Source organism: Saccopteryx leptura, chromosome 2, assembly GCF_036850995.1.
Source record: "Saccopteryx leptura isolate mSacLep1 chromosome 2, mSacLep1_pri_phased_curated, whole genome shotgun sequence".
In the NCBI taxonomy this organism is placed as follows: Eukaryota; Metazoa; Chordata; class Mammalia; order Chiroptera; family Emballonuridae; genus Saccopteryx; species Saccopteryx leptura.
The window spans coordinates 41,292,122-41,318,985 of record NC_089504.1 but is presented as its reverse complement, the minus strand read 5'-3'; positions in this window follow the sequence as shown (position 1 = coordinate 41,318,985).

The window sequence follows — 26,864 nt, the reverse complement described above, 5'->3', positions numbered from 1 at the left end:
GCATTCCTGACCTGTTACCACTGTGGGCATCTGGACTCAATTCTGTTGAGGAATTCTGAGAGAGGATATAGAACAGGGACTTCAGGGCTGTCCCTGCCTTTACACATGGGCAAGGAAGCTGGGATATTTATTACCTACCTCTTTCTTCTTTGGTTAGAGAGGTTGTTCCCAGGGGCCATTAGCTCCATGGAACTTTTGCACACATGAGTTGTTCATAATTTAGTAGCCCCGAAACTTCTCCATAGGTAGATATGGGAAATTACAGTCAGAAGACATTTGCATTCATGGGAAGGAGTACCAAGGAGGTTTAAGACCACCAGCCTTTTATTATTATACACAGTTGACAGGTGAAGAACAAGGCCTGGGGAGGTGAAGTGGCTTATTCAAGGTCGTAGAGACCGAGTGTAAGAGCGGGGATTCTGACCTGGTCATCTGGTCACAGACTCTGACTCTTAATCACTGCGATGATAATCAAAATGAATTTATCCCTCTGCATATACCCCCCCCTCCAAATAAGCAAGTCTTAACTATGCATACTTTCTAATTCATTGAAAGAGAAATTTTTGATGGCAATATATTCTTTCCTTCTGTATTGTCTCTGAACAAATATTTTAGAATGTGCTTCTTTTTTATTGGATAACTCTCCAGAATAAAGTCTAAAATTTTTCTATTAATTTGGGACTTAAAATTTTTTTATTGATTGATTTTTCTTGAAACAGATGGGAGAAGGGAAGAAAGAAACATCAATTTGTTGTCCCACTTATTTCTGCATTCATCGGTTAACTCTTGTATGTGCCCTGACCAGGGATTGAAGCTGCAACCTTGGTATATCAAGATAACCCTCTAGGAAAGCAGACAGAGGGAATGGGGAGGAGAGGATGGGATCAGAGAAGGGAAAGAGATGAGTGAAATTACATATACATAACCCAGCGTTATAGAGAGCAGGACAGCAAACCCTGGAGGGAAGGGGGGAAGGTATTAGGGGAAAGGGAGCAAGGGGGATGTTGAGGAGAACATGGGGGGGGAGATATATTCAGGGGGACACTTGACTCTATGTAAACACAATAAATTAAAATCAATAAAAATTTTTTTAAAAAGTAAAAAAAGTAAAAGATTACAAACAGAAACTAATCAGAGACATTAAACACTAAACACATCACATTTTATAAATCAGAATGACAGAATTCTTACATTAAAATTGGAAGCAACCTGAGAGAATCTGGTACAATTTTTTCATTTACACCTGAAGAAACTTAAAGATTGCCAGGGGTAAGGCTAGAAGTTAAATAACTTTCAGACAGCTCTTCTAAAACAGAATCTGATAGAAACTCCAGAAAGCATAGTAGCTGAGCATGCTGGCTCTGGAATCAAACTTCCTAGGTTCAAAATGTAGATTTATCACCTGTAGTTATGTGACCTTGCACCATTTACCTAACCTCGTTGGGCCTCATTGTTTTTACTTGTAAAATGAAGAGAATACTAGTTCCTATACCATCGCTTGTTATGAAGATTACATGGAATAATACGTGCAATGCATTTATAATAATACTTGGCAGATAGAAACTGCTCGATAAATATAAGCTAGTATTGTCATCATTATCAATACATCTCTCTGTAGTGTTGCCCTAGGCCTGAAATTAAATCATTATGTGTTATCTGTTGACTAACAGTCAAACCCCTTCTTAACTCTGGAAATCTTTGGGTTAAAAAATAAATACAAACATTTGAAAACAACTTTTACATCTTATAAAGATTTTGCTCAAGGTCGAATTAACTTCCAGCAAAACAACAACGTAGTCAAGTAATATTAACTGAGAAACAGAATAGTTATTCCAGTAAACTAATGCAGAATTCTATACGTGAACACCAATTTCACATATAAAGATTATTTAATATCAAATACAACTAAATAAAAGTATTTCATGCAAATCAAAACTACAATGAGATACCACCTCACCCCTGTTAGATTAGCTATTATCAACAAGTCGGGTAATAACAAATGTTGGAGAGGATGTGGAGAAAAAGGAACCCTCATACACTGTTGGTGGGAATGTAAAGTATTACAACCACTATGGAGGAAAGTATGGTGGTTCCTCAAAAAACTGAAAATAGAACTACCTTATGACCCAGCAATCCCTCTACTGGGTATATACCCCAAAACCTCAGAATCATTGATACGTAAAGACACATGTAGCCCCATGTTCATAGCAGCATTGTTCACAGTGGCCAAGACATGGAAACAACCAAAAAGCCCTTCAATAGAGGATTGGATAAAGAAGATGTGGCACATATACACTATGGAATACTACTCAGCCATAAGAAATGATGACATTAGATCATTTATAGCAAAATGGTGGGATCTTGATAACATTATACGGAGTGAAATAAGTAAATCAGAAAAAAACAAGAACTACATGATTCTATACATTGGTGGAACATAAAAACGAGACTAAGAGACATGGACAAGAGTGTGGTGGTTACCAGGGGTGGGGGGAGGGAGGACGCAGGAGGGAGGGAGGGAGAGATTTAGGGGGAGGGGGAGGGGCACAGAGAAAACTAGATAGAGGGTGACGGAGGACAATCTGACTCTGGGCGAGGGGTATGCAACATAATTTAATGACAAGATAACCTAGACATGTTTTTCTTTGAATATATGTACCCTGAATTATTAATGTCATCCCATTAACATTAATAAAAATTTATTAAAAAAAAAAAGAAAAAAGAAAAAAAATGTCTTAGAGAACTTTTCAAAAAAAATAATAAATAAATAAATAAATAAATAAATAAATAAATAAAAGTATTTCAACAGGAAAAAAAAAAAGATAACCCTCTAACCAGCTGAGCTACCTGGCTAGGGCTCTTTGGATTTTGAATGCAAATTACTTAAAATGAAACAAAGAATGGTAACTATTAAATTTAAAAGAGCAGTCATGGGTAGAACTATATGTCCCAAGAATCAGGAAATGGGACTGAGTATCTCACAAAATCTGAGTCATACTGTTTATTCACAAGACTTGCAGAAAGTAAAAGGGAGAAAAGCTCAGAGTCCAGCTGATGGGCCTTTGGTATGAGATGAAGGAGTTCTTCTGGCCCTTCCTAGTAACTCCCTCTCTGTGGACAAGATGAAATGCCACCTGGAGTGATATGACATGGAGACTCCAGTGGTCTATGACTCATAGATTAAAGTCCTAGAGGCAATCCACATCAATTTCAATCATTTCTACCTGACCCAGATGTGCACAGAATAGGCCTGGCTAAAATTAACTCAAAATGGATCAAAGATCTAAACATAAGACCTGAAACAATTAAGTACATAGAAGAAGACATAGGTACTCAACTCATGGACCTGGGTTTTAAAGAGCATTTTATGAATTTGACTCCACAGGCAAGAGAAGTGAAGGCAAAAATTAATGAATGGGACTACATCAGACTAAGAAGTTTTTGCTCAGCAAGAGAAACTGATAACAAAATAAACAGAAAGCCAACTAAATGGGAAATGATATTTTCAAACAACAGCTCAGATAAGGGCCTAATATCCAAAATATACAAAGAACTCATAAAACTCAACAACAAACAAACAAACAATCCAATAAAAAATGGGAAGAGGATATGAATAGACACTTCTCCCAGGAAGAAATACAAATGGCCAACAGATATATGAAAAGATGCTCATCTTCTTTAGCTATTAGAGAAATGCAAATCAAAACGGCAATGAGATACCACCTCACACCTGTTCGATTAGCTGTTATTAGCAAGACAGGTAATAGCAAATGTTGGAGAGGCTGTGGAGAAAAAGGAACCCTCATACACTGTTGGTGGGAATGTAAAGTAGTACAACCATTATGGAAGAAAGTATGGTGGTTCCTCAAAAAACTGAAAATAGAACTACCTTATGACCCAGCAATCCCTCTACTGGGTATATATCCCAAAAACTCAGAAACATTGATACGTAAAGACACATGCAGCCCCATGTTTATTGCAGCATTGTTCACAGTGGCCAGGACATGGAAACAACCAAAAAGCCCATCAATAGATGACTGGATAAAGAAGATGTGGCACATATACACTATGGAATACTACTCAGCCATAAGAAATGATGACATCGGAACATTTACAGCAAAATGGTGGGATCTTGATAACATGATACGAAGCGAAATAAGTAAATCAGAAAAAACCAGGAACTGTATTATTCCATACGTAGGTGGGACATAATAGTGAAACTAAGAGACATTGATAAGAGTGTGGTGGTTACGAGGGGGAGGGGGGAATGGGAGAGGGAAAGGGGGTGGGGAGGGGCACAAAGAAAACAAGATAGAAGGTGACAGAGGACAATTTGACTTTGGGTGGTGGGTATGCAACATAATTGAATGACAAGATAACCTGGACTTGTTATCTTTGAATATATGTATCCTGATTTATTGATGTCAGCCCATTAAAAAAAAATAAAATTATTATAAAAAAAAAAAAAAAAAAAGAATAGGCCTGGCTGATGCATTCCAAATATGTCCCCTGTATTCACTGCTGTTCGTAGGTGGCATGAGCAATATCAAAAAGACATGGCTCCAGCTGCAAAGAAAAATCCAATGTCTCAGGAACTGTGCTGAGATAGTTTGAGCTAGTGTGCAAGATACCTCCTTTTCCAGGCCCCTCCTTGTTTCCTAAGCAGCTCCTTTCTACCTTTAGTTCCTTCGCTTCAGGGGAGTTTTGTGGCAGGGCAGGGAAAGGAAGATTCTGGAAGTAACTAGTTTAGCCCTTCTTGTTTTGTAAAGGTCTGGTGTAAAGCCAGTAGCCACGGCCGCCATCACAGCCGCCTGGCCAATGCAGGTTCGCATTGGATTCGGACAGACGGTAATGAAACAATGGAGACAAGAACTGGTGGGCCATTAGCTTTAATCCTAGCTTGCACCTGGTGGGCAAGTAAAAACACACACTGGGCTCCAAAACCTACTCATTCAGTGCTCACAAAGCTACTGACTTATCCGAGTTTCCTAGAATCAAAGGTTTATAGCTCACTAGCCTTATTCACCTCTGTTCCCCATCTCCTTCTCTCTGCACAAACTGGCTCCTCCCTCAGCACTCCATCATCTTGGCTACTTCTCCTGGCCTCCTCCACGTGGCCTTCTCTGCTCTCCTCTCTGCTCTCCTCTAGCATGGGCTCCTCCTAGCACGTAATCACTCTTCTCCCCAGAACAACATGATCTCTCTTCCTTTTAAAACCTTTGGCGTGAAAACCCTCCCTTAAGACATATTAACATAATCACGCCCATCCCAAGCAATCACCTGAGCAACAAGCTTCCATGCGTGCAGCGTCATCTTTAACAAAGTGAGCATAATATAGTTTATCTGCCCAACAATCCACCCCTATGCTCACTTTACTACCCACAATCTACACCACTGGCATCCCTATGCAAGGAAATTAGGCACATTACACAAATTACAACAACATGACAAATCATACAATTTCAACAATTACAAGGTACATTTCACGAGTCTCTGAGCACTCTGCCAAAAGTGCAAAATGTCCTTGGCCTTCTTTCTAGCAATTTGAAAGGCTTCCCGGGATAAGAGGGCCTCCAGCAAAGCAACCCCTCCCCCAAATTAGGGTATTTCACATTGTCCAAAATTCGTAAGTTCATCCAACAAAGGAGCCAGTGCTCACTCTGGTAGTAGTCCAGGAATCAGTCCACACACATGGGGCATCAGCTACCCCCTTCATTCCTGCCATCTGGCAGGTCTTACACTGTCCCAAGGAGGAGCATGTGGCAATGGCAGTCAGCATTCTATGTCCCAAAATCGCAGAATACTAGGAGCGTAGCAGGTACTCCTTGCTACTGAGCTCTCACCTTCTGGAGACTGTGGATCGCAACTCCAGCCTGATTCTCCTCATCCTCCAAAGAGGAACTGAAAACACCAGCTCCCGCTGCCGGGCTCGAGCCCTGGGCTGCCGCTGCCTTCTGCTCCACAGACCTTGCAGCCACAGTCCCAGCCTTAGCCCCAGCTTCCTGCCACTGCTGGCTCTCCACAATGTCCAGGGCAAGCTGCAACTCATGAACCTGTGATTCCTTCTTCAGCAGCTGCTCCATTTCCAGGTGAATCTTGCAAACCTTGTTGGCCTCTTCCTCCAGTGCTTCCTTCAGCTCCAGGGTCAGCATCTGTTTCTCCCACATTTGCTCTAGCTCCTTCCACTGCTTGGTTTGCAGGTCCTGGGCAGCCTCTTTCACAGAGCTCTTGGTTACTTCATACATGGCTGTAAAAGTCAGCCAGCCTACGGCCGCCATCACAGTCACCTGGCCAATGCAGGTTCACATTGGATTCAGACAGATGGAAGTGAAACAATGGAGACAAGAACTGGTGGGCCATTAGCTTTAATCCTAGCTTGCACCCAGTGGGCAAGTAAAAACACACACTGGGCTCCAAAACCCACTCATTCAGTGTTCACAAAGCAACTGACTTATCTGAGTTTCCTAGAATCAAAGGTTTATAGCTCACTAGCCTTATTCACCTCTGTTCCCCATCTCGTTCTCTCTGCACAAACTCTGCATATACTCTGCACAAACTGGCTTCTCCTTCAGCATTCTGCCATCTTGGCTGCTTTTCCTCTCCTCCACGTGGCCTTCTCTGCTCTCCTCTAGCATGGGCCTCTCTTAGCACGTAATCACTCTTCTCCCCAGAACAACGTGATCTCTCTTCCTTTTAAAACCTTAGTGTGAAAGCCCTCCCCCAACATATATTAACATAATCATGCCCATCCCAAGCAATCATTTGGGTGACAGGCTTCCACGTGGGCAGCACCATCTTTAACAAAGTGACCATAATATATTTTATCTGCCTAACACCTGGATTGATAAAGAAATTTTCCTGGGTGTCCTTGATACAAAGGACTAAAACATGTATCTTTGACAGCAATAAGAGAGTAGCAGAGATTTGCCCCACATCAGAAGTGGGCAAGGGTGTAGAGTTCTTAGGGAAACAGGGACCGACAGAATCTGTCTGCTGGAAGCACCCTGGTGAGTTTCCTGAGCCTCCAAGGGAATGGTGGTGGCATTGGCCCCCTAGGGAGGCTGGAGCCCAAGCACTGGGATCTCTGCTTCGGCAAAGCTTCTGAGCCTGTGCATGGCCCCAAAACAGTGCTACCACCATTCCATTCAGCAGACTCAGAATGACTGTGATCAATGGGATGTTAATGACCCTTCCCGTCCCCCAAATTCCAAACACAAGCCGTTCAAATTCTTAAGAAATAAAGAAAGAGAAGGTACAGTAGTGACTGAAAATGACTTCTAACCTGCCCAGTGTGATAGGGATGAGGACACTTTTAAGCAGTTTTGAAGATATTCCTAGACTGCTCAAATTTGTAGAGAGTTTCATTCTCGACAGTAAATATAGTAAGAGCAAACATTTAATGTTTGTTTCAGTGTGCCACATGCAGAGCTAAGTAATTTACATGAACATCTCATATAATCCTCACAGCAACTCTGTAGATTGGATAGTTGTGTTTTCCCCATTCCTGAGATGAGGCAAACGAGGCTGAGAGTTTGAGTCTCAGCTCAAGCTAAGGCCCCATCAGGTCAGACTTGACCTGGGCCAGCTGACTGTGACGACTTGCATTTAATTCAACTCTATAAATCTAACTTGTGAAACAATGGGCTCCACATGCTGGAGGAGTACAGGGGTAAGAATTAAATCCAGTGTTTCAGCCTATAAATGTCGGCGTGCGGTACTTCAGAGGACAGGGTGACGGACAAAGGCTCCAGGGAGGGCTAGAAGCACCGCGAGGGCCGACAACTTTGTTGATTCTGTTCAACAGCGCATCCCGAGTGCCGAGCACAGTGCATGGCCCACAGTAGGAGATGGACAAATATTTGACAAATGAATGAATCAAAGATTGGCAGGGGCCTGGAATTCTGCCTTTGATGATAAGAGGGCTTTCAAGTATCCAAAGGGAGAAGGAAGTGAGGTAAAATGCCACTTTGCCAAGTCACCTTGCAGATGGTGGGGATTTGCATGACCCAACATAACTTGACACGGTTCCAAAATAGGCTTATTATCCTTGCTCGTCTCCTCTTCCAAGCCCTGATCACTTCACTAAAGGAGAAGGAATTCTTTTTCTCTGGCTCTAGAATGCAAATAGACTCTATTAGCACAAGTGGTATTTGGGGGAAAATAAAGAAGAGATGAGCCCAGGTAAATACCCAGATTAATGACAACAGACTCATATGTTTAGCATAGACATATATTTTGGGTTTCTTTAAGCCTATAACTAACTGCTCATTATATCTCTATTAAAGAGTTTCAAGGGATCCCGGGATGAATTATAATGATTAAAAATAATGCAAAGCAAAAAGCTTTGCATGTAAGTCTCTGAAAAAATAAAATAAAATAAAGAAATAAAAGACAGTTCTTAGTAGCAGATGGTGGTTCAACACTAATATTCTCATGAAACAATCTCAACTAAGGGGAATTCTATTATAGTGAATTTTTAGGGTAAAAATTGTATCTAGGAAGAGATACTCCGGGGACCAAAGAAGACTGAAGAGGAAATCACCTGTGAACATTCTAGGACAGTCTGCAACTATAATTAATGGTGAAATGGCAAACACATATCCATATATACACTGCTCATCTCCTACATGAACTTCAGTGACCTTCCAGCTTCTCTCAATGAGAAGTCTGACTTGCCCCTGGCAGTGTTGCTGAAGAGATAAGATGAATTGGAATTCCTGAGATGATCTGGGATACTTGCCAGTGGGAACAGCTTCAAGGGAAATGTCTGCTTTCTATCTCCTGGAAATGAACAGACCACTGACAGCAAGAAATGTTGGAATTTGATAATAAGAAGGCAGTATGTATCATAATATTCTAGGGCATACATGTTCAGGGTAAGCAGAAATGTATCTGCAGAACAACAAAGAATCACTGAAATACCACCGCCTGCCTCCTCTTACTTGACTACTCCGTCTTCCACAGAGCAGAATACTCTTATATTACAGACCCACTATCCTGTTTGTGTCTGTTGAGACCACTGTTACCCTCATCTAAACACTGACACTCTCCTGACCTGCTCACACAACAAGTATTCTTTCCAGCTGGCAACAGATGGGGTGTTGAAAGTGACAGTTTGTGTCTAGGGGTTTCTGTTCCCCTGTCTAGAGTGCAGGGCAATACCCATCCTTCCCCATTGAGGCCACCTGTGAAAGGAAGTAACATTGGCAGTGCCCCATATAGACTGCAAATATTTGGTTCTTTCCCAGCATCAAATTTAATCCCCAGATGTAAACACCATTTTACTTACTTACCTAAGACTCAGTGCTAAAATGCCAGCATATTTTTCTCCTGCAAGATTTAAAACTTTAATGGGCCCTGGAGGGGCCAGAAAAACTATGGAAAGGCCCTGGTTTGCAGTGTCAAAACATTTGAGTTGAAAGCAGAAAACTCAGAAGCGTCAAAGATAGTCTCAGAAAGGCTATTTTAATTTTGAAAAATTTTTGCACTTGAATTTAGATATGAGTTTTGATGGCAAGATTAAAATTGACATCAAGAAAAAATCTATGTGGAGGTGAGATGACTCTATTTTCAGTGAAAATGGCCCGGATTGATTGCAAAGAGATGGTAGACTACTGTATACTAGCCCCTCCGAAATGCAAATCAAACGGTGCCACTCTTTTGTTTAAAATCTTTCACTTGTTCCCTGTGACATGAATGCATATTCATCGGGATGTTTTCCTAGCGAGGCACAAAAACCTAACTGAAAAGCATTTAGGCAAGAGGTATGATTATTGGCTCATGTGACTGAAAATTCCAAGGCATAGGACTGGTTCCAAATAGATCCAGAAGCTCAAATAATATTATTGCCAAGAATTTGTCTATCTCAGGGTGGGGTTTGGGGTGAAGCAAACCAGGTGCCCAGGGTACAGGTTTGGAGGCAGCTGAGTTGTGTATTGCTGACTCTGCTTTTCCAGGGCTCTGAGAGCTAGAGCCCTCTTGTAGGGCTCTGTCTCCCTCCGTCTACATTGTAGGCATCTTGCTCACCTCACCCTGGGTCATCTTCAGTCTCAGCTCTTGTTTCAGCATTGACTTCTTTCTCAGGTGAGTTCTTTCCTTTGTGGACGCTGAGAAAGAAGATGCCTACTTAGAAGGGCTCCTGGTGACTTAACTGGGGTTAAATTTAAAAGGCAAAAAACAAACAAACAAAAACAGAGTGTAAAGCCAGTAGCCATGCCAGGTTCGAATTTGATTTGGACAGATGGTAATGAAACAATGGAGCCAAGAGTTGGTGGGTGTTGGGCAGATAAAATATATATATTATGCTCACTTTGTTAAAGATGGCACTGCCCACATGGAAGCTGTTGTCCAGGTGATATTAATGTGTGTTGGGGGCGGGCTGTGGGCAGGCAGGATCCTTGGAGCCTGGGGCTTGGTTTTGGGATTAAGCCTTCCCCACCCTTTTTGATGTGGGTGGTACAATCCCATCATGTCTCTGATAAGTGACTTAGTATTAGAGACTTCCCTATTTTGTATATTGGATTAAAGATTATGAATCTACAGTATAAAATGAGGGCAGAACAGGAGCTTGCTCTCTCGGTTTCTGAGATTATCATTAGAGGAGAGAGCAGAGAGGAGAACAGAGAGAGGCCACGTGGAGGATGCCAGGAGAAACAGCCAGCCAAGATGGCGGAGTGTTGAGTGAGAAGCCAGTTTGTGCAGAGTTTGTGCAAGGAGAAGGAAAGAGATGGGGAACAGAGGTGAGTAAGTCTGGTGAGCTAGAAACCTTTGATTCTAGGAAACTCGGATTAAGTCAGTAGCTTTGTGAGCACTGAATGTGAGTGGGTTTTGGAGCCCAGTGTGTGTTTTTACTTGCCTGCCGGGTGCAAGCCAGGATTAAAGATAATGGCCCATCAGTTTTTGGCTCTGTTGTTTCTTTACTGACTGTCCAAATCCAATGCGAACCTGCATGGGCCAGTGTAAAGCCAGTAGCCAGGGGTACCATCACAGCAGCCTGGCCCATGCAGGTTTGTATTGGATTTGGACATGGGCCAGTGTAAAGCCAGTAGCCAGGGGTACCATTACAGCAACCTGGCCCATGAAGGTTTGTATTGGATTCGGACAGTCAGTAAAGAAACAACGGAGCCAAAAACTGATGGGCCATTATCTTTAATCCTGGCTTGCACCCGGCGGGCAAGTAAAAACACACACTGGGCTCCAAAACCCACTCACATTCAGTGCTCACAAAGCTACTGACTTAATCCGAGTTTCCTAGAATCAAAGGTTTCTAGCTCAACAGACTTATTCACCTCTGTTCCCTATCTCCTTCCTTCTCCCTGCACAAACTCTGCACAAACTGGCTTCTCACTCAACACTCCGCCATCTTAGCTGCTTCTCCTGGCCTCCTCCACGTGGCCTCTCTCTGCTCTCTAAAGATAATCTCAGGAAGCAAGAGAGAGCAAGCTCCTGTTCTGCCCCCATTTTATAGTGTAGAAATCAAAACCTTTAATCCAATATACAAAATAGGGAAGTTTCTAATACAAAGTCACTTATCTGGGGCATGATGGGATTGTACCACCCCACATCAAAAAGGGTGGGAAAGGCTTAATCCCAAAACCAAGCCCCAGGCTCCAAGGATCCTGCCTGCCCACAGCCCGCCCCCAACACACATTAATATCACCTGGGTGACGGCCTTCACATGGGCAGCGCCATCTTTAACAAAGTGAGCATAATATATTTTATCTGCCCAACAGCCAGGCTGTTGTGATGGTGGCCCTGGCCCTGGCCACTGGCCATACAGTGGGCCATTAGTTTTAATCCTAGCTTGCACCTAGTGGGCAAGAAATACACACAGTGGAAAAACACTTCCCTTTCCATTCAGAGCTCCCAAAGCCACTGACTTTTCCAAGTTTCCTAGAATCAAAGGTTTCTAACCTCACCAGCCTTATTCACCTCTGTTCCCCATCTCCTCTCTGCACAAACTCTGCACAAACTCGCTTCTCCTTTAGCACTCCGCCATCTTGGCTGCTTCTCCTCTCCTCCATGTGGCCTTTCTCTGCTCTCCTCTAGCATGGGATCCTCTGCCTCACTTTATAATGTAGAAATATAAACCTTTAATCCGATATACAAACAAGGAAGTCTCTGATACAAAGTCACTTATCTGAGGCATAATGGGATTCCTCATGAGAGTGCACCACCCCACATCATGCAATAGTCAAGGGTGTAGGGAAAGGCTTAGTTTTGAAAAGATCTTAGTATTAAAAGGGTGGTCTTAAAACTAAGCCTTAGGTTATAACGACCCTGTCAGTTTACAGCCTGTCTCCCACACCCAATGCAAACTATAAGCGAGCAAACATATATATCATATTTACAAACTTATTTGACCAGCACAGAGCCTAACAATTGTTTCTACACAGGAGCCTCCCACACAAACCGCACTTTGGGAGAAGCATGTACTAAGCTGCCTGCCTCACGCATGGACTGCCTTCCTACACTGTTTCTGCCATCTGAGCCCATCCTTGAGGAGTTCCTGGAATCCTGTTTCAGTTAATAGTACTGAGGCTTCCTTGTCCAACTGAAGCTGAACGGCTATCTCCCCATCAGCATTTTCAAGGACCAAACAGAGCAGCTCTATTGTGACTAATCATGACAGTGCCTTTTGGGGTTGTTTTTTGTTTTGTTTTCAAGTGAGAAGAAGGGATATAAACAGACTCCCACATGCACCCCAACCAGGATTCACCCAATAACCCCCATCTGGGGCTGATACTTGAATCAACCAAGCTATCCTTAGTGCACTGGGCTGATGCTCAGACCAACTGAGCCATTCTTAGCACCTGAGGCTGGTGCTGGAAGCAACTGAGCCAATGGCTGTGAGAGGGGAAAGTGAGAGAAGGGGAAGAGGGTGGGGGAGAGAAGCAGATGGTCACTTCTTATCTGTACCCTGCCTGGGGATCAAATCGAGGACGTCTGCACACTGGGCAGACAAAAATATCCACTGAGCCAGTAAGCCAGGGCCAACAGTGTCTTTTGGACTAATCACACTACCAGGATTTGGAGTCCTTATTTGCATGAGGATGAACCAATTAATGACCAGGGGCAGGAACTTCTGTCTATTTAGGGCAGCTCAACTCTGGCTCTTGGAACACATTTTCCCTTTCCACTGAAGATTGAATATTGAGTTTTCTGGTTGGAGCTGAAACATCCAAGACATCTTGTCAGAGCAGAGTGGAGAGCAGAGCAGAGCAGAGCTGCCTAGCTGAGCACAGGCCTGGCCCCAGGGCTGTCTCACAGCTGTGCTGTTTTTGTAGCTGTGCTGAATCACAATTGAGTTGTTTTGCACTGGATAAAGTTTCCTTTCGCACTGTGCCAAAAATTGGGGATTTATGTTGGCAATGAATTGGCAATAATGACAATCAGTTGACACCTTGTAGTGGCCAGAACTCCAGATATAGTTCCATCACTTTTGTAAACTTTCTGCTTTCCACCTGTACCTCCCCCAAACCCTTTTTCTGTGAATTTCAGAGAAGAACAATCTTAGATCTTGTGCTCATTGGCTCTGACGGGCCCAGCTTGGGTGCAGCAGAATCATTTAATACTATTTTCTTTTCCTTCTGGGAGTACAGCTAAACTACAGTGTGTCCGTAAAGTCGTGGTGCACTTTTGACTGGTCACAGGAAAGCAACAAAAGATGATAGAAATGTGAAATCTGCACCAAATAAAAGGAAAACCCTCCCAGTTTCTGTAGGATGATGTGGCAGCATGTGCACATGTGCAGATGATGACGTAATACCGTGTATACAGTGGAGCAGCCCATGGCCATGCCAGTCGAGATGTGGACGGTACAGAGGAAAGTTCAGTGTGTTCTGTGGCTCGCTAAATTCAAATCCGTGACCAAAGTGCAACGAGAATATCAGCGCATTTATAATGAAGCGCCACCACATAGGAATAACATTACTCGGTGGGATAAGCAGTTGAAGGAAACCAGCAGTTTGATGGAGAAACTCCATTTGGTAGGCCATCAGTCAGTGACGAGTCTGTAGAGGCTATACGAGATAGTACCTAAGGAGCCCTAAAATATCTGTGCATGAGCCCACATCAAACTGCACTGAATAGGTATGAAACTGGGAGAGTTTTCCTTTTATTTGGTGCAGATTTCACATTTCTATCATCTTTTGTTGCTTTCGTGTGACCGGTCAAAAGTGCACCATGACTTTACAGACACACTGTATATTTCCCAGGTCCTTTGTGTCTAGGTTGAGTCATGTGCCTTATTCTGGCCAGTGAAGTAGAAGTGAAATTGAAGCACATCTCCTTCAAGCTTGGATCCTCCAACCTCCCTAGTGATCTCCATATTCCCTCTCATCATTCATTGACTGGCTGGTACAAAGGAGAACAGGTGGCCTCACGTTACAATACAAATGTGAGGTCCCAGGTACTAGAGGAAAGGAGCTTGGATACTAAGTCACTGTTTGAAGGAATCCATCCTGCAGAGCCATGTGATTGGAAATATATGCATCAGGATTTTTCTGTGAGAGAAAACAAAACACTGAGATTGAGGGTTTTTGGTTTTTTTTGCTACAACAGCTAGTGTTACTTGCCTTGTCCAATCCATTGGTTGTATACCTGTTCCTGAACCCATTACTATTGCCCGAAAAGATGGGATGTTCTGATTGGCTAAGCCTGAGTCACACATTCATCTCTGAAGCCCTGAGTTAGCTGGAGCCCTCTGCCCCAAACCACAGAGGTGTAGAGTGAAGGGGGAGCAGCTCCCCAAAAGAGAATCAGGGTGCTGTTACCAGAATAAGGAGGAGAATGCTGGACAGACAGACAGACAAAACCAGCAAGTCACTATAGACCTGCCCAGGACCCTTCAGGCTTGCCTCTGTGAAGCTGTGCTTTAAGAACACCCACCATTTTAAAGTGTCCTTTCTACCCTATGCCGTTGCCGTCTTGCTCTTCTTACCTGCTTCTCTGTCTGTCTTGTTGCTCATCTTCTCTGCCCCCCAATTTCTTATGTTCTTTTCACATTCACCTGGAAAATTCCTACTTCTTCTTAAAACTCAGTTCAATTATCTTTTCTTTCAGGAAGTTTCTTTACATCCACAATAGCTTCTATGCCCCCTCTCTCATAGGGTACTGTGATTTTTCTTTTATTGTCTTTCTCTCTTTAACTATAAATTATTTAACAATGAAACCCTCGAAACAGGAATGGGCCTTGTCATCATTTTATCTCCAACACCTAAAACTGTCCTTCCACCTGGTAGTAATATTCATATAAATGAGGAAAGGAATATAGTTCAATTATCCAACTGTGGGCTAAACCTACTTTTCCAGATAATACCTACAGGATATATAAACCTACTTTTCCATTCAAATCATTAACAAAGTAAAAAATTTAGTAATCAGAAATGATTAGTAGAATGAGATGTTTCTGAAACCATTTGTTTATTTTACAAATTATATTGTAATGAGTCAAATGACTAACTTTTGAATATGATAAGGTGTTTATAATTTATTTAATGTAAAAGTTATTATAATATAACTTCATTATATCAGAAACTTACCTGCAATATTTGTGTGCATGTGTGTGTAGGAGAAGGGAAACAAGTTAAAGAAAATACTTTAATATGAAGATTTACTTTGTAGAAGTAGGATTTATTTTTTGTTTTATTTTTTTCTTCCCTCCTTTGTTGTTTGGGGCCCTTAGAAGGTTAGTATCCAACATATAACTGGTTTAAGAATGAAACTCAGCAATGTCTCATATTTTATTGTGATTTTATTCTCTCTCTCTCTAATAAAGATAATGACCTCATTGTTTGACTGAGACAGAAACTCCCCACCTCCTTATTTATGAAAAAAGAAAAAACCTGATTAGGAGGTTTCTGAAGCCTCCATTGATAACACACAATGGCCTCTTCTTATAGGACGCTGCATGGCCCTTAAGTGAGCCACTGTTGGCTGCCTTGATGAAGGAGTGAAAGATGGGAGAGGAGAACAGGGGGCTCATCAGCCAGACCCAGGCCTGTCAGGGGACTCTGGCTGTAAGCCGGAATCCAGAGGTAGCAGACCAAATTTGAGATACCAAGTGTGTATTTTTATAATGGTAAAGGGACAAATCTTCAAAGTAAATATTTTTCAGCATCTTTAAGTTTGTGGGGGAGAAGAGAAGGATAAAAAAAGGAGGGAGCATGAATGAGCTCTATGGGAGTCAAAGCCATTGCTCAAGGCAACTTTGTCCCTTCTCTCTCTTGGGCTTTCCAAGCCAGTCCTGGGCCACAGCTGAGACCAGTTTCCCCTTGCACAGAGGCGAGGGATCTGACAGAGATGTGTTATGCTGAGCTGTATTTGCTGACTTTTGTATCTGGAAAAATAAAATTTCTATTCTCAGTCAGCTCAGCCTAGGGTTCATCTACCTTGAGTGTCCTGATCTAATCTCTGGAACTTATTGAATCAGTCAGGGTTCTCTGGAGAGCCAGAACCAATAGGATAGACAAATAGACATGTTTGAGGAGATTTGTTATAGGTATCTGTTATAAAGGGTGAGAAGTCTCATGATCTTCCATCTGCAGTGGGAGAACCAGGAAAGCTGGTGTCAAAATTCAGTCTGAGTCTGAAATCTTAAAAACTTGGGAAGCTGAAGGTGTACTTCCAAACTAAGGCAAAGAACCTGAGACCCAGGAACACCATGTCTGAGGGCAGAAGAAGACGGATGTTCCAGGTCAAGAAGAAAAAAAGAGAATTTGCTTTTCTTCTACTTTTTGGTTCTATATGAGCCATCCAGGAATCGGATGCTGCCTACCATGTTGGTAGTAAAAGCCGATATTCTTTACTCTGACTACTGACTCAGATGCTAATCTCTTTCCCAAACATCCTCACAGACACGCCCAGAAATAATGTTTTATTAGCTGTCTGTACATCCAATAGCCCAGTCTAGTTGACATAGAAAATTAACCATCACACCTGTGAATAGATTATCTTGCATGGCATAAGGGATGTTGCAGGTGTGTGTGAGTAAAGATGCAAACTTTAAAATGTGAGACTATTTTGGATTATCCAGACAAACTCAGTATGATCATATAAGAGAACATTTTCCAGCTATGGGCAAAGAGAGATGCCACAACAGAAGGATCAGAGAGATACACAGTGTGACTTGGAAGATGGAAGGAGAGAGCACAAGCCAAGGAATGTAGGCATCCTGTGGAAGAGACGAGAAAAGGGTTCTCCCCTAGAGCTTTCAGAGAAGAAAGTGGCCCTGCTAAAACCTTGACTTTCACCCTGGAAAACCATGTCAGACTTCTAACTCACAACACTGTAAGATAATGAATTTATGTTGTTTTAAGCCACCAGATTTATGATTATTTGTTATTGCAGCTATGGAAAACAAATACACCTACTAACAGATCTTGAAGAGAACTGGTGGTCAGAGGCCAAAAGAGACTCCATAGTCTCCTTGACAGCAAGTAGTGAGAAATAGTCATTAGGTTGTGCCTTCTGTCTTCTGGTCTCATTCTGTTCAGTTATAAAAATATGTAATGAGAGGAGGAAGATCGGAAAAGGAGCTTTGAGTAATTATTTACAGACTTTGGAGAGAAAGATATGATTTAAGGTTAGTGTGAGTGGGCCGGCTCCCACAGCTTAGGACAAATACAAGTCTGGTGAGCCACATAGTTGTGAAAATTATATTTTAAAGTCAAAGTTGAGAGGAGGAATCAAATTTGGATTGTTTGTTTAAGCTCCGGGACCATAAATTTATTAAGATGATCAAATAAGATGATGCATGTGAAATTTCTTTGACAGCTACACAGTATAAGGCACAGTAGGCTGGATGGTGGTCCTCAAAAAAGCTCTGACCAATGCAACCTTATATGGAAAAAGGGCCTTTGCTGATATGATTAAATTAGGGATCTTGAGAAGAGAAGCTTATCCTGAATTATCCAGGTAGGCCCCGAATGCAATCATGTGTGTCCTTACACACATAGAACAGACACAGAGAAGGCACACAAAGAAGAAGAGGAGGTAGTATGACTACAGAGGCTGGAGCAATGCAGCCACAAGTCAAAGAATGCTGGCTACTTCCAGAAGTCAGGGGCAAAACCTCTCCTTGAGCTCTGGGGGAAGTGCTGTCCTGCTAGCACCTTCATTTCAGACTTCTGGTCTTCAGAAGTATGACAGAATATATTTCTGTTATTTTTAAGCCACCCAGTTTGTGGTAATTTTGGTACAGTAACTCTAGGAAACTGAAACATACAGGGTTATAGACTAAGTTATAAAATATAAGTATTATTAGTAGAAGTGATAGCATATACATTTATCAGTACTGTTAAATTGTCCAGAGACATTCCCACATCAAAGAATGATTATGTGATTAGCATGTGACCTCTAATCCAGTTAATAAATTTATGATTAGGTGGTGAGATCTCTGAAGAACCTGTCATCTCCTCGTGCTCTCCCTTCCCCATAGTACTGGGTGACAGACAGATGCCCAACAAATGTTTTCTGATTTGTATCACATAGCAGGCATTAGTTTCATCAATAAGGAACTCCTCATGAATGTAGCAAAGTAGGACTGCTTAGATTAGCAGGTGTGACTCTGTCCCAGCCCACTTTTTCTCTTTGTAGCTAATGAATTCGCAGGAAAGCCCTAAACCGGGTCCAATAACTTCTGGGTCATCTGTGATGCAGAGTGGACCTTTCAGAAATGTTTTCCCTCTGGTCCCTATGTAAATGGAGTTTTTTGAGATCCTAGAGTTGAGTTGGAAGCCAAAGCCAAACGGGTCAGATGAACCCACATGATGTGACGGAATGGGATGAAATTTCCAAAGTGATGAGCTCTGAAGCCACCCTGCCTCAGGAGCTGCCCACCCGGTCATAGTCTCACTGGCCTCCACCCAAACCTGAGTCCCACTGCACCGTGAATTTGAAGAGACTTCTGATCCATGTGGTTCTGCCTTGTCTGTTTTTAGAGATTTCTAAAGACTTTCTAGAAATTCCTAAAAAGTTTTTAAAAATAGTTGTTTTCTATGAAAGCATCCCAGTGTCCTTCCCTGGCCAGCTCTGGCTCATGCCCTTCCCTCTGTCACAACACCTCCCTTCCACGCAGTACCACAGTCATCTGCCCTTAAGGCTGAGAGGCCAAAACAAATATGATTATCATGCTATCTTTAGAGTGCTGACAGCTCGCTTGGTGTTGGACAAGCAGGCAGCCCAAGCCATTGTGCCAAGTTCGGTTCCCGAGGGATTGTGCAGAAACTGCAAAAAGAGAGAGAAAGATATACACATTTGGATGAGAAATACTCTTCCGTCAACACCCGTTTCCCCTAACTCAGTCATACAGGAAGCCATTACGAAAAAATGCACTTTTGATGATGGGTTTGGTAATTGTTCATTTATCACCATATAGACTCATTCTACCCAAGTGTTCCCAGGAGTCAAACTTACAAATCTCTCTCTCGTGGATGAAATTAATCGTTTATCCAAACAAAATTTTCTGTGCTCCATGGCATGGCCACTGTTACCCAGGACCTTAATCTCTCACTTAAGAGGATGACTCTGATGTCCCCCCTTCTTGGTTGAAGCGTAAGATGGCTACATTGCCTTGACACAGCAGCAGCCTCTGCATGTTCTACATTTGTAAGTCAGGAAGTCTAACTTTTGTTTTGTTTTGTTTTGTTTTTCCTGCATTTTTCTGAAGCTGGAAACGGGGAGAGACAGCCAGACAGACTCCCGCATGCACCCGACTGGGATCCACCCGGCATGCCCACCAGGGGGCGACGCCCCGCCCACCAGGGGGCAACGCTCGGCAGCGACCAGAGCCACTCCAGCGCCTGAGGCAGAGGCCAAGGAGCCATCCCCAGCGCCCGGGCCATCTCTGCTCCAATGGAGCCTTGGCTGCGGGAGGGGAAGAGAGAGACAGAGAGGAAGGGGGGGGGGGGGGTTAGAGAAGCAAATGGGCGCCTCTCCCGTGTGCCCTGGCCGGGAATTGAACCCGGGTCCCCTGCACGCCAGGCCAACGCTCCACCGCTGAGCCAACCGGCCAGGGCCAAGTCTAACTGTTTTTGATGACAGTACTTCCTTTCTTGCTGCAACTTGAATGCATCTCTTCTAGCTGTATTAAAGTTGCTATACCAGTTTTTGCTATGGTCATTGGGGGATATTTTCTTTTCTTTTAAATATAAGTGTTTTATATTTAATTGGGGAAGTAACAATTCTTACTGCCTCAAACCCAGGCACATTATAGAACAAATATGATTTTCAATGATTCTGTATTTTTAGCTGGAGTTGGAAAAACTTTTAAAATGATCTGGCCCAGACTCTCCATTTTTATGAAGAAATCAAAGACTCTTCCAAAGTCAAAAGTAATCTGTGACAGGGCAGGGTTTTTAATGACGTATCAAGCTCCCCGTCAAAGCTCCTGCTGTTCCCTCAAGCCATCCCCAGGAAATGGCTGCCTGAACACACCTGGCTGTTTTGAATCTTCTTAACAGTAACCTCATATCCCATATTCTTCCCTGACAATGATTCTGACATCCATTTATTTAGAAGGAAGAATCCTTGGTATCACCTAACATGAACTAGGACAGCTCATGCTCATCTGTGGTGTGGGAAACATATTGTTTCTCAACCTTATTGCTGCATAGGAACCCAGACTCCAAATGTTAGAGAGTAAAGTGATTGTTGTCCTGGAAGGTCATTGTAGTTACCTTGTTTGTGTAGATGGTTCACTGATGTGATTTATGGGACAATTAACTGCAGTTGAATATTATATATGCACTCAATGTGAGATTAGCTGGCCTCAAACAAAAGGGTATTGTTGGATAACTGTGAGAGAAATGGGTAATCTTCACTCTTAAAGTTGGCAATATTTTTGACAGTTTAATTTTGTTTTTTTTTAATTCAAATATAGTTTGTAATGCAATCTTATATTGGTTATATTAGTTTTAGGTATGCAATATAGTGATTTGACCTTTCTATGTCTTGCATTGTGATCACCCTGCTGATTCTAGTAATTATCTATCACCATTTAAACTTATCATGATATTACTGACCATATTCCCCTCCCCCCTTTCACCCATCCCCCACCCTTTCCTTCTGGTAATTATCCCTTTGGTCTCTGTTTCTGGATGGTTAGCTCTTGTTTGCCAATGTTGTTCTCTCTCACTGTTGAGACTCACACATGGTGACACTGAGACTCTTGAATGGGGTGAGTAGGTGAACTGATAGACCTCCATGCACTGTTTCAGGTGACATCTGTGTGCCCAGCCCATCAAGTTTAGCAGACCGTGGAGGAAGAAGAGCGAGCAAGATGAGCTCTTCTCTAGAATAAAAGCACTATTGAAACATCACTAAAATATGAGTTCCTGGCAAGAGACACAATCCCATTTAACTTTTAAACAAAACCGTAGTGAAGATAGAATAATGAGATGACATGGACAAGCACATAGGAAATTATTCATCAGTAAAAGCCAGCGTGGCCACTGTTATAAGTGCTTATCTTTATTTTACTGGTCTTCTTTAAATTTTTTTTTCAAAAATCGTAAGACAAATTACCATTTATAACGTAATATAACTAGTCTGTGAAGCATTTATTATTCCTCCCATTTCAGCCAAATGTTTCTCCCAGATGGATGTGGAACCAAAGGGTCAGTTCCAATTGTGGCAATGCCAAATGAAGAAATGGAAACAGATTTGAAAGGTGAGAACCTTGAATGGAAAACTTTCCCTCTCCTTGCTTTCCAACCTGGGTTCTGCTCAAAAGTATTAGACAGCTCTCAGATCCTGCAGTGGGAGAGCAGGATTTCAAATGGAAACTTTTATTTTCAGGGCCAAATCTCTAGGATAACAGTTTGTTTTTTCTTCTTGACTCTTCTGACTTCTTCATTTTCTTCACTGAACTATTTTTTAACCAGTTCACTAGTATTTATCTGTTGTAATGGACACATTTTGGTTTGGGTTTTCCACCGGTTTTGTGGGAGTGTGAAATAAGGTTAAATCTTGAACATTGTAAAGTTTTATCCATACATTGCACCGGGAGGATCTAAAGAGCGATAGTGGGAAGAGGAAAGGCAGACCACTCGGTCGGCCCTAACCATTCAGGCCATCTTCTCTTAAGAGTCACTGGGCCTTAGGAAGGACCAAGTCATCCTAGACATTGATTTTCAACTTTCTATCTCAGTTTGATTTTCAGATTGCTTTTGTTTCCTGAATTCAGAATTTATCTGTAAGTTGTCAGAGTTGTGTCAAACCCTTCATTTCACACTGGAGCTGTGGAAGTTGTAGCTACCTTGTTTGAGTAGATGGTTCATTGATGTGTTTTATGGGGCAGTTAAATGCAGCTGAATATTACATATATACTCAATGTCAGATTGACTGGCCTCAAACAAAAGAGCATATTTGGGTAAACATGAAAGAAATGGATAATCTTCACTCTTAAAGTTGCCATTAGTGTCCAACTCACAAGATCACTACACTGAGAATAAGATCCACGCCATGCTAATAATCTCGGGGTCGCTGGAAGGAGGCCTTTTTCCCTTCCTCCTCTCTGATATGTGACAGTGTGTAACTTCAAAGAAAAATTACCTAGTCATAATCTATTCAAATAAATCACTAGGCAGCTTATTCCAGAAGCCACAGAACAGAAAAACACACAGTTAACATCTTTGAATCACACAATTTTCAGTTTAAATGTTTTTCTTCAAAGAAGTCTTTTTGTGTGTGTGTGACAGTGACAGAGAGAGGGACAGACAGACAGGAAGGGAAAGAGATGAGAAGCATCAATTCTTTGTTGCGGCACCTTAGTTGTTCATTGATTGCTTTCTCATATGTGCCTTGTCCGGAGGGCCACAGCAGACTGAGTGACCCCTTGCTCAAGCCAGCAATCCTGGGCTCAAGCTGGTGAGCCTTGCTCAAACCAGATGAGACTGCGCTCAAGCCAGAGACATTGGCGGTTTCGAACCAGGGTCCTCTGCATCCCAGTTCGATGCTCTATCCACTGCACCACCGCCTGGTCAGGCCAAAGAAGTCTTAAACTATCCTAGCTAAGTTAGCCCCCATTCATCTGGTCACATTGTCCTGTAATATTTGCTTCGCCACATTTATAACTGCTTGGCATTTTCTACTTTGTTTATTTGTGGACTGCTTGTCTGCCCCCTGAAATATAAGCAGGTCCATATAAAGATTGATAGACATAGATATCAAGATATATCCCTATCTAGTAGGCATTCAGTATGTTTTTTTGAATTGCTAAAAAAAACCCCACTGAATTTAGGTGTCCTAGAATCCATGCCCTACCACTCCTTATGCCTCTGCCTGGTTTCCAAGCCCTCTGTGCCTGCCAACAAACTGTCCTGGAAACTGTGCCACCAAAAATTAGCCACGTTTTTTAAGACTACAAACGGCCATCCTAATGACTGATACTATAAGCGAAGTTCAGGATGGCAGAGGGAGATAAGCAAAATGAACGAGGAAACAATTTTCCTTCTTCATCAGATGAAAAGCTCCTCAAGGAGAGCCCCGATGCCAAAGACGGGTGTGCTTAACTGTTGGTCTAAATGCTTGGGAAATCAAAAGGAATATTTTCTTGCTTTGTAAGAAACCAGACTCCCAAGAGATGCGCCCTGGACTCCTTCAACCCCTTGAAGACACACCTAGACACCTTTTCCCTGCATCCTCCTGATCACTTCTTTTAAATGAGATATTGATGTTTTAAAATGAAAACAATAGTCGACCCATCTTTAGTGAAAAAGAATCAATGTGCATGCATTCCTAATGTAATAAGAAATAAATCCCTTAAGCCTATAATTTGCTTCTACTGGTGTAGAATTTTGAGGTCCAAGAATGTGTCTGCCATCGAGGAGGTGAATTCTGCGCTGCTGGCTCTGCCGTTATGTATGTGGCCATTGTTCCGGAATGAGGATCGGCCAGGAGGAGATCAGTGCTCTGTCTCATAATGAACCTTATGTTTCTAAACACAGGTGCATTTGGATTGTAGACATCTGTGTCATTAAAGGGAGGAAAGAGCACAAAAGCAGCTCAGAAATGGGCCCCTTGGAAATGCAAGATGGTCTTAATGCGGTAGCTCTTATCAACACCATCATTATTTCTTTGATGATGTATCATGGTACAGAGTTGGTGGTGACGAATCCGGTCACCTCACCACCGCGTTTGCGACATGCCGCCTTTCACTGTTGGGGAAGGAATCTCGCCAGAATCCACCCCATTGTCATCCTGTTGAAAAGAGTTGTCAGAGGGCCCCTGTTCCATCCTACAATCATTTCAATCTGCTTTTCACTCCAACTCTGTATTTCATCTCTGCTATTTGATGCATAAGAATGAAAGAGCTCCTGGGAAATGCTTGTTCTGATGGCTCTGATGAGACAAATGTCCTGGGAAACTATCACAAACGTGCAGGGCAAAGAAAGCATGGCTATCAGATGACACAGAGGCATTCTCCGGCCACCCCCAGTGAATCGACATATGTGTTCTGCGTCTCAGCCCCAAAGTTGCTGCAATGCAGACATTTAAAGGTACTCAGACTGCCCCGCTCTGATAACAGAAGATATTCCTGGCCATTCTCCTGGCATCACGCACTGGGAACTTCTAGAGGTCATCACACGACACACTATAATTTGCACTTGTCCCATATTAATAATATTTTAAAATATTATAAAAAAGTGTATTCCAATATCAGTAAATAAAGTTAATTTTTAAAAATATTGTAGGTACATAAGCTCATTTAACTATAAAATAATCTCCTGGCTTTTTTATAGACACAGAGTAAATATGGCTTTTGATAAGTGCTGTGGTAATGTTTTACTAACTGCCCTGAATTTTGAGCTGTAGCTGTCAATACTGTTCATCTAATCTAACAAGAGAGATATAGGGAAGTTGATTGAGTCATGCAACTAGGATGCCCAGTGAGGCAGTGGTAAAGCAGGTGTCTCGCCTGACCAAGCTTCTGACTTGAAGTTCACTCTTGCTGTTAAACCATGTGTATCAGTCAGGGTGCAGTTAGCGCAGCAGAACCACAGTGAAAGGCATGGAGTAAGGGATTTAATACACAGACCAGACCTTCCACAGTGGTGGGAGCTGGTCAAGTCTTTAAGAAGGTGCTGCTCTGTGTCCAGGGTGGGCCTACAGGGACTGCATGCCGACAGGGCTTGAAGTTGGAGAGAAAAGCTGGATGTCAATGTGAAAGAACAAGGACAAACACTAACCTGCCTGTCTCTCCCAACAGCCACCTTCAACCATGTGGGCAATTTGCAAAATGAAGCTGTCAGCCTTCTCAAGCATGCCACATAGAAATGGAAGATCAACCAGAGGGGAGGCATCGGAGGCCCAGCTACTGCCCCTTGCAGCACCCACAGGTGGAGCTGCACTTGGCGCCCTACACTGACCTTGTGGGTATAATGGCTGTTTCTCCACTGCCACCCTCCAAATCACACACAGATTTCTCTTGCAGCCCACCTTCACCCACACCAAATGGTGAAGGGAATTCTGGGAGGCCAGCTCCATCTTCGCTAAATAAAAAGCCACTGCACCATGTGCCACCTTGTCAATGTATTCACAGATGCTTTTCATTTTTCTTTATGGCACCAAACCTAGAATAACTTATATATAAAAATACAGAAGCTGTTCATTGTTTCTTTTATGGAATTGTTGGTTTCCTGTTACCTTGAATATTCAGTCACCTTAGATCATTTCTTAACCATGTGCTTGTTGGGATGAATTAAAATAATGGCTTATTTGTCTGTCACATATATAAAATGGGGAGTCTATTGATTATACTTGCAACAAAATCAGGTCTTCTAGTATTCTGTCTGTCATGTAAATGAGGATTACACAAACTTCATGATTCATTTGGCATTACTATGAATTTATGTAACTCAGTAGTTGTGTTTATATGCTTGTTCTATTATCTATCTATCTATCTATCTATCTATCTATCTATCTATCCAACAAAATAGTGCTATAGAGACTTTAAGGGAAACATCTTTGATGAGTACACAAACAAATATCTAAAAAATTGAGAGCTGAGAGACTGAGAAATTGGTGTTGTAACCTGTGAGTAAGTATTTCAACTACTGAATACCTGTCACTAATCCCAAGGCCAGAAGAACTGAGTTATGTAAGCTGTTTCTTCACTTTGGTTTCTTGAGAATACTGTGATAGTTAAAGATAGGAGATTCAAAAACATTTTTTAAAAAAATAAAGAACAGAAATATCTAATCACATGGGTATTAGAAATTTGTTCAACTTCTGCCTCTCTAAGCACGTCTGAGACTCTATAGCTGTGGAGCTTGTTTTTCTTCTCAGAGCCAAGCCAGCAGTGTTCTTTTCTTTTGTTCTTTCTAGGGGGAATATGTTAAGGCTGTAGGCAAATAAATCAACAAATAAATACAGTTTTGAGATGATAATGTCTTCAACCCTCCAGTCTTCACTATTAACCCAAAGGAAAAAAGTGAGCCAAGTGGCTTCCACACACTTGATAAAACAGAGGTATTATTTGGGGGTAAAAAAAACTCTGGTTGTGGAGCTTAGAAGAACCAGATTCAATCTATCTGTTTTTGTCATTCTTAGCACTATTGAACTTTATTTTTTTTTTTTTTTTTTTTTTTTTAAATAAATTTTTATTAATGGTAATGGGATGACATTAATAAATCAGGGTACATATATTCAAAGAAAACATGTCTAGGTTATTTTGTCATTAAATTATGTTGCATACCCCTCGCCCAAAGTCAGATTGTCCTTCGCCACCCTCTATCTAGTTCTCTGTGCCCCTCCCCCTCCCCCTAACTCTCCCCCTGTCCTCCCTCCCCCCACCCCTGGTAACCACCACACTCTTGTCCATGTCTCTTAGTCTCATTTTTATGTTCCACCAATGTATGGAA